The 9,512-nt window shown below is 42.5% G+C and overlaps 1 pseudogene; it reads right to left on the bottom strand.

Moving 5' to 3' along the window:
- Positions 1-5,505: 5,505 nt before the first annotated feature.
- On the bottom strand, positions 5,506-5,934 carry LOC122434960 (annotated as a pseudogene).
- Positions 5,935-9,512: the final 3,578 nt, after the last annotated feature.

Genomic DNA, 9,512 nt, shown 5'->3' with positions numbered 1-9,512 from the left:
AAAGACCCGATGCTGGGAGGATTGGGGGCAGGGAGGAGAAGGGGATGACAGGGGATGAATGCCAGATGGCCATCACCGACTCGATGGAACATGAGTTTGAGTAACTCCGGGGAGTTTGTGATTGACAGGGAGGCCTGCCGTGCTGGATTCATAGGTCACAAAAGAGTCAGATATGACTGAGGCGAAACTGAACTGAACTGAACTGAACATTATCAAGTACTAATCGGATTTAATACTTTGAAAGGAGATCTTGAATTAAAATAGTCCCTTGAGCACTTTCTCAAGAGGCATGAGAGGAACTCTATTGGTACAAAATAAATTACAAAAACAGTTTCTTACTCGCATTAGACCTAAGATATTACCTTTAAGAACTACTTTGAACTCCCTCTCTCCATTCTCCAAGGACTTCTTGCCCAACAAGAACACCAAATTAGAATGGATCTATAAACCCATTTTAGGGGAATAAAGTCACTTACACCACCACCTTGATTTATTTTGCTTTAATCGATTATCAATGGAAGAAATAAGACTAAAAAACTTCTTTAATTGGCTTTTAGCCACCCCCATAAATTTGATCAGTTCAGTTCAATTCAGGTTCAGTTGCTTAGTCGTGTCCGACCTCTTTGGACCCCATGAATCGCAGCACGCCAGGCCTCCCTTGTCCATCACCAAACTCCCGGAGTTACTTAAAAAATCCATGTTCCATCGAGTCAGTGATGCCATTTCCAACCATCTCATCCTCTGTCGTCCCCTTCTCCTCCTGCCCCCAATCCCTCCCAGCATCAGGGTCTTTTCCAATGAGTCAACTCTTCGCATGAGGTGGCCAAAGTTTTGGAGTTTCAGCTTCAGCATCAGTCCTTCCAGTGAACACCCAGGACTGATCTCCTTGCGGTCCAAGGGACTCTCAAGAGTTTTCTCCAACACCACAGTTCAAAAGCATCAATTCTTCAGCACTCAGCCTTCTTCACAGTCCAAGTCTCACATCCATACATGACCACTGGAGAAACCATAGCCTTGACCAGATGGAACTTTGTTGGCAAAGTAATGTCTCTGCTTTTTAATATCCTGTCTAGGTTGGTCATAACTTTCCTTCCAAGGAGTAAGTGTCTTTTAAATTCATGGCTGCAGTCACCATCTGCAGTGATTTTGGAGCCCCCCCCCCCAAAATAAAGTCTGACACTGTTTCCACTGTCTCCCCATCCATTTCCCATGAAGTGATGGGACCAGATGCCATGATCTTAGTTTTCTGAACGTTAAGCTTAAAGCCACCTTTTTCCCTCTCCTCTTTCACTTTCATCAAGAGGCTTTTTAGTTCCTTTTCACTTTCTGCCATAATGGTGGTGTTATCTGCATATCTGAGGTTATTGAGATTTCTCCCGGCAATCTTGATTCCAACTTGTGCTTCTTCCAGCCCAGCGTTTCTCATGATGTACTCTGCATATAAGTTAAATAAGCAGGGTGACAATATACAGTCTTGATGTACTCCTCTTCTTGTTTGGAACCAGTCTGTTGTTCCATGTCCAGTTCCAACTGTTGCTTCCTGAACTGCATACAGGTTTCTCAAGAGGCAGGTCAGGTGATCTGGTATTCCCATCTCTTTCAGAATTTTCCACAGTTTATTGTGATACACACAGTCGAAGGCTTTGGTGTAGTCAATAAAGCAGAAATATTTGTTTTTGTGGAATTCTCTTGCTTTTTTGATGATTCAGCAGATATTGGCAATTTGATCTCTGGTTCCTCTGCCTTTTCTAAAACCAGCTTGAACATCTGGAAGTTTGTATTGCTGAAGCCTGGCTTGAAGAATTTTGTGCATTACTAGCATGTGAGATGAGTGCAATTGTGCAGAGTTTGAGCATTCTTTGGGATTGCCTTTCTTAGGGACTGGAATGAAAACTGACCTTTTCCAGTCCTGTGGTCACTGCTGAGTTTTCCAAATTTGCTGACATATTGAGTGCAGCACTTTCACAGCATCATCTTTCAGGATTTGAAATATCTCAACTGGAATTCCATCACCTCCACTAGCTTTGCCCGTAGTGATGCTTTCTAAGGCCTACTTGACTTCACATTCCAGGATGTCTGGCTCTATCTCAATTCGAGAATGCCTTACGAACTTCTACTCATTTCCAAATAGTTTTTCTGGAGTATTTTGGAGAAATTTCATTTCATTATCCTTCTAACAAGCTATGGAATTTTTTCAAAAATACTGAATTTATTATTTCCCTCATTGTCAGCTCACAGCTTACACCTCAAGCTGAAGTTTTCTACATAGATGGGACTAAAAACGCCAAAGCAGCATTCTGGTCTCTCAAGGGATATAAAGTCTTTTACACTAAATTGAATTCTGCTCAAGAAAATGAATTATATGCTCTTATTCAAGTTATTTGCCTACATTCTTACCCCACTTATACAGTCTCTGATTCCTTATATTCAGTTTTTGTATTAAAAAATATAGAAACCTCCACCATAAACTCCAATCAACCTATTATTCAACAACTCTTTCTCAAACTACAATCTGTTATTAGAAACTGCAATTCTCCCATTTATATTACACATATTTGAGCACATTCTTACCTTCCCGGCCCCATGACTCATGGTAATGAGCAGGCTGATAAACTGGTTTCCTTTGCTACTCTGGAGGAACAGCATGCTCTGTTATACACCAGTGCTGGCTTCCTATGCCAGCTATGGAAAATCCCATACCTCCAGGCTAAAGAAATTATTAATAATTGCTCTACTTGCAGATCCCCGCATCTTTGACCCATTGCACAAGGTATGAATCCTCGCGATTTGCAACCTAATGAACTATGGTAAACGGATGTAACTCATTGCCCTGAACTTTCTCCATCTTCTTTCCTATACGTCTGTATTGACACAAAATCTTCTTTTATCTGACCACACTATTTCACGGTGAGAGTACCCAACACGTTATAACTCACTTATTAACTTGTTTTGCTGTAATGGGAATGTCTAGCTCTATTAAAACAGACAACGGCCCTGCCTATGTTTCTAGACACTTTAAACAATTTTTGCAATCATTTTCTATTAAACACATCACAGGTATTCCTTATAATCCACAGGCACAAGGAATAGTCGAATGAGCACTTCACACACTAAAATTGCAAATTAACAAATTAAAAAAAGGGGGAATACACAGGAACACTACTGTCTTCCTTATCTAAAGCAAACTTTACTAGATTCCAACATAAGTTATTCTCTAAACCTATAACTATTGTTAATACAGCTTTATTTGTTTTAAATTTTTTAAACTTACCACAAGGAGATATCTTGACAAGAGCAGAAAAACATTTTGAAGAATTGAAGGACACTTCTCTTCCTCTGCCCATTTGGTATCAAGACGGGTTCAATAAACAATGGAAATCTGGGAAATTAATCTTACAGGGAAAGGGGTATGCTTGTATTTCCCCAGATGGATCCAACGAACTCACATGGCTTCCTCTTCAGAAGATTCGACCCAAGGGGGCCTCCGGCATTCAAAATGGAGATGAAACAAGAAAAACCCCAGAAGGAAGAAATTCCAATATGGGCCATGTCGCTCTGAAGATCGCCAGGAAGCACTGCCCTTGGCAACATCAACCTTATGACCTCCCCTCTTGGGGACAAATAAAAACCCTTACTAATCAAGCTGAAAATCTGGTTTCTCAACAGGGAATGCCTCAGAGTCCTGAAAACCTTCTTATCGCTACGCTCGCTCTGTTGGCCTGTGTGTCCCCCACTTGAGCAGGATTCATTAATCACACTTAGTGGGCTTACTTACCCAACCCCCACTTACTGCAGGTCTTAGAATGGACAGAGAAAGGACCGATCATATCAACCAATGACTCCACCCATATGCCCCTCCCTGGAACGTGGAGGGGCTATCACACCCTGGGGAGGAGGGAAAACTAATTAACATTTATTTAGGCTATGAAGTCCTTCCATTGTGCCTGGTCCCAAGGGAATTATGTGTAAACGTCAGCCAACAAACTTGGGCTTTCATCCTGCCTCCAAAAGAAGACTTTCGGACATTGTTTGGATTCTTTACTGCCCTTTCTTTGTCTGTGAACCATGTTTATACTACTGAAATTTTAGGGAAAGAGTTAGGGAAAGAACAAAGAACATTATGTAATGGGTTTACTTATAAGAACTTTAAATATACTCCTGTTCATTGGAACAAATGTGAAGCCAAATCAGGAAAACTAATATTTGTGGCTAGCCACACCATTGTCGATCGGGGACCCTATGGTATGTGGTTGTCTAACTGCTCAGCACTGTATGTGATTATGCTACTCAAGTTGCTTGGAAAGTTACTAACACTATGATGGAACATTACCATGACAAAGGACTTCTTGGCTGGCTTGATGGTGGAATGGCACACCCTCGTCCTCAGATCGTCCTTAATAAACAAATTGGGCCTGAACAATGGGACATATGGAAACTTGCTGTGAGCGCTGAAGAACTCAGAACTTGGACCGGACACTTCACAGGAACCAGTCATAGTCATAGTAATTACTTCTTTCTCTATAATCAATCACATTTCATACAAGCTTGTATTCCCCTTCCTTTTGTTTTAGCTATAGGAAACTTACAATTTAATAAGACTTTACGTTCTGTAACTTGTATAAATTGCAAATTGTATACCTGTCTTAACTCTTCTGTTTCCTTAAGAAATGAATCCCTTTTGATTCCTCAATATCGACATAATTTGTGGTTACCAGTAAATCTCCAGTGGTCCTGGGAAGAAGATCCCATGGCTGGGCTTGCTTCTCGGTTACTTACTAAATTACTCCAATGATCTAATTCATTGGATGGCTGATTCTTGGCATTTGGGGATTAATAGCTATTTGCACTACTGCTGCTGTTGCTGGTGTTGCTTTACATCTAGATCTGATGGGTTTTTATCTGATGTTTATCAAAATATGGGATGAGATTATATGGCTAACTCCTGAAAAAGGATGTCTAATATCTACTGCCCCTATATGCTGGGAACAAACAGAGCCATCCCCAAAAGTTAGCCAACAACTTAAATATAGTGATTGCAAACACTTGGGATTTTTGCCTCAGGAAATATGCAATGTAATCATTCCTGTGTTTTCCAACCCCAATTCAGGTCCTCCCTGTGTCTGGCCAGGCACTGATTGGGACTGGATATCTCAGTTATGCTGGTTTGCTCCAAATGGGACTTACTGGATATGTGACTCTTACCTATGGGCTTGGCTTCCCCCTGGTTGGATAGGGAGATGCACCCTAGGTCTAGCCTTTACTCATGGCTTTATATCTTCAGAACTTCCAGAAAAGCCTGCTAATTTACCCCACCTTAAAACTCGGTGGGCAAGGTCTGTATTTCACTGGTATGATTATTTGGCTGCAGTGTTTGTTCCCTCTTTGGGAACTACAGATATTATGCTATGAGTGGATGCTTTGACTAATTTTACTCAACAGGCATTACAGGATTCTCAAAAAGCTATTTCAGCTCTTCATGCTGAACAAGAACAAATTAGAAAGGTGTTTTTTTTTTTTTTTTTAACAACTGATTATCGATTTATTAAAAAGATTGATTTAGGCATCAGCAATGGTGACTTCCACCTCGACTCCTGGCTCAATACTGATGGAAGTGATCTGCTTGACAATTTCAGAGGGGCTGTGCAGGTCAATGAGTCGCTTGTGGATCCTCATTTGGAATCGATCCCAAGTCTTAGAACCTTCACCACAAGGAGTTTTCCTTGTAGTTATTCTGAGTCTTGGTAGGCATCCGAACTGGTCCTTTCACTTTGAGATTCTTTTCCTTTGCGCCTCTGATCAGGTCAGCACACACCTTCCCCAGAGACTTCACATTGCGGCTGGTGAGGGTGATCCTAATCCGGTGAATGGCCACCTCTGGCTCCACGGGAGTCTTGCCGGTGTCTTTAAAGGCCATGGCTGCAGCGCGGCTTCCTGACCGACTTGTTCCTTGGCGAGAGCGAACAGCGGTGAGTCAGGAACAAGAGCGGGCGGCCCAGAGCTCCGCGGCAGCGGCGACCGCATCTTCCTCAAAGAGAGAAAGGTGGTTTTACAAAACAGATTAGCTTTAGATATTCTGACAGCTGCACAAGGAGGAACTTGTGTCACTATTCATACCCAATGCTGTACTTATATACCTGATATGAGCACTAATGTTACTCATTTTACTAAACACATGACGAAGATGATTGGGGCTGTGGATACTCCTGAAGCCTCAATTGCCTCACTTTGGGAGACGTTAACTAGTTCCCCATGGTGGAAAACTATCTTAATTACAATAATTCTTATTGTTCTATTTTTGCTGCTTGCTCCCTGCATCTGTAACTGTGTAATTGGATTTGTTTCTAGTGGCATGAAGGCTTTTAAGTTACAAATGGTTGTCCAAGCTCCTATGAATGCCACAGCCTCCTCCAACTATTAGTACATGGGGCCCCTGGACCAGAGACCCTCAATATTAGGGTTAGGAGAATATGTTGCCTTAACAATTTAGGGAACATGTCCCTACACAGCAGGAAGTAGTTATGGAACAAAAACAATGTCCTTTTTCCTTGGCAACATAATTCTCCTAAAAGAAAAGAGGGGGGAATGAGAGGGTCAATCCTAGGCAGGTTGATAAGAAGTCTAGGGGTCACCAAGGAGAGAGGGGTCTGGAATTCTCAAGGAGGAAAAAAGGACAAACATTTTTGTCCCTATACATTCTTTAGGATTATATAACAATAATGGATCCTGCTTGAGGACAGTCTCTGGAAAAAACCTTCTGGCTAATTCTGTTATCTCAAAATGTAAATTATGGGAGTAGATCTGGTGAGGTCTTTACAACCTCTAGACATTCTTTTGATTCACTGTAATAACTAATTTGAGAGTATATAATTCCATTGCTAACAGTAGCAAGCAGGTACTCTTTCGACCCCCTTCTGATGTCTATGTCAGAAGATTTCTCTATCTCCTTTATACTTTAATAAAACTTTATTACACAAAAGCTCTGAGCGATCCAGCCTTGTCTCTGGCCCTGGATTGAATTCTTCTCCTCCGGAGGCCAAGAACCCCGGCGTCTTTGCATGATTCAGCAACAACCTTTCATGATCAACTTACAGTATTATGTCACAATGTCTCCTTTACCTGAAGTAACTTTGTGGTACAAATAAAATGTCCTTTTTATTTTTAACCCCAGAACATAATGTGAAAAGTTTCCAATGGATGCATAATATGAAATCAAGTTGACCAGGATTAATTCTATCATTATTGCTAATATCAGTGAATGTGACAAAAATAAATTGGCTTGAAGGAAGTAATATTAGATAAATTGATTTCTAAAAGATAATTCTACCAACATACTGACAGGTTCAGGCAATTAATTAACCAAATATTTATCCAAGAGCGACTAATCTTCTCAGTTAACAAGAGAAGAAGATCCCTATTTTCATGGAGGTTCTAGTCTAGTGCCATGAGACAGACAAAGCACAAATCAGTAAAAAATAGATTCAAATAGTGACAAGTACTAGCTGGAAAGAGCTATTCTTTGGTAAGATGGCCAGGGAAGACTTTTCTGAAGAAATATTTGAGCTGACACCTGAATGGCAAGTAGGAGGCAGCCATGCAAAAAATGATTCTGGCAGAGGGAATGGAAAGTGTAAAGACCATGAGGTAGGAGAGGAAAGGTACATATTTACGAGATCATGTAGGGTCTTGAAAGTCACAAAAAGAAGTTTAAACATTGACCTCAGTTCAATTTATATCAATACAGTAGAATCCCTGAAAGAGTCTAAATCTTGATTCAGACTTTTACAGGAGAATTTGCAATTTCCCTCATTCCTGTGGTGGAGGACACATCGTTAGAAGTGAATCCTAGGAGGAGCCAAGATGGCGGAGGAGTAGGACGGGGAGACCACTTTCTCTCCTACAAATTCATCAAAAGAATAACTGAACGCAGAGCAAACTTCGCAAAACAACTTCGGATCGCTAGCTGAGGTCATCAGGCGCCCAGAAAAGCAGCCCATTGTCTTCGAAAGGAGGTAGGACAAAATATAAAAGATAAAAAGTGAGACAAAAGAGCTAAAGACGGAGATCCGTCCCGGGAGCTCTTAGGCGGCATTGCTTGGGGTAGGGTCCGGGCCTGAGTGCCCTGAGGACAATCGGAGGGAACTTCTGTGAGTTGCCAACTTGAACTGTGGGAGACCAAAAGAGAGAGAGTAAATTAACCGGCCGGAACACACTGCCGGCCGTTCGCAGAACAAAGAGACCGAGAGGGTCCAGAGAGGAGCTCGCAGGCTGCGGACCGGCCCAGCCCCGCCGGAGGCAGGGGGGAGGGGAAGGTCGCGGCGAGACACAGGCCGCAGGCACCCGACCGGCGCGGGCTGGGACTGGGGCTGGGGACGCGGAGGGCGGAAGGCGCGCACGCCCGACTGGTGCCAGCGGAAACTGAGTCTGGGTCCGCGGAAGGGAGGGGGCGCGCCACACCTGGGGAGAGTGCGCCCATCAAGCCCCTGGCTGCCTGGACCGCTCTGACGGGGAAGGCACAGAGAGGGGGCGCACCTTTTCCTTCCGCGCTTTTGTGGAACACCCCAGGGCTGGAACCTCGCGCAGGGCGGGGCGCGCTCCATATAGACCGGCCGGGAGCCTGAGCAGCACAGACGGAGAAAGCAGCGTCAGCCCCTCCTGGCAGCCCCAGCCCATCCCCGAGGCGCAAGCCTGTCCCCACAGCGCAAGGCCCTCCCTGCCCCGCAGAGCGACGGAACTAGCTACCTGAGTAAGAGTCCACCTCCGCCCGCCTGTGTCAGGGCGGAAATGAGGCTCTGAAGAGACTGGCAAACAGAAGCCAAATAAACAAAGGGAACCGCTTCAGAAGGGACTGGTGCAACAGATTAAAATCCCTCTAGGAAACACTGACTACACCGGAGGGGCCTGTAGATATCGAGAAGCGTAAGCTGGAACGAGGAGCTATCTGAAACTGAGCCGAACCCACACTGACCGCAACAGCTCCAGAGAAACTCCTAGATATAATTTTACTTTTTTCTCTTTTTTTTTTTACTTTTTATTTTTTTTATTTGTTTTATTTTTTCTTTTTTTTCTTTTTTCTTTCTTCTCTTTTGTTTTCCTTTAAAATCCCCTATTACTCCCCCATTGCTCCTTAACTTTCGTTTCCACAGACTTTTACGATTTTTTAACTAGGGGGAAAAAAATTTTTTTTTTCTTTTTTTTTTTCTTTTTTTTCTTTCCTTTTTCTCTTCTATTTTCTATTTTTCTTTCTTTTTTTTTTCCTTTCCCTTTTTCCTTCTATTTTCTATTTTTCTTTTTCTCTTATTTCTTTTAAAGTCCTCTAGTACTCCTCTACTACTCCTTAATTTTCATTTTCAATACACTATAACCTTACAAAAAAAAAGAAAAAAAAGAAGAGAAGCCCTATTTTTAAAACGAAGATTATTCTCTCCCAATCTTGACTCTCTGTTTTCTACCTCAGAACACCTCTATTTCCTCCTTTCCCCTTCTCTTCCCAATCCATTTCTGTGAATCCTTGT

The sequence above is a fragment of the Cervus canadensis genome, chromosome X (assembly GCF_019320065.1).
Source record: "Cervus canadensis isolate Bull #8, Minnesota chromosome X, ASM1932006v1, whole genome shotgun sequence".
NCBI classification, from domain to species: Eukaryota; Metazoa; Chordata; class Mammalia; order Artiodactyla; family Cervidae; genus Cervus; species Cervus canadensis.
This window is presented reverse-complemented; position numbering and strand designations above follow the sequence as displayed.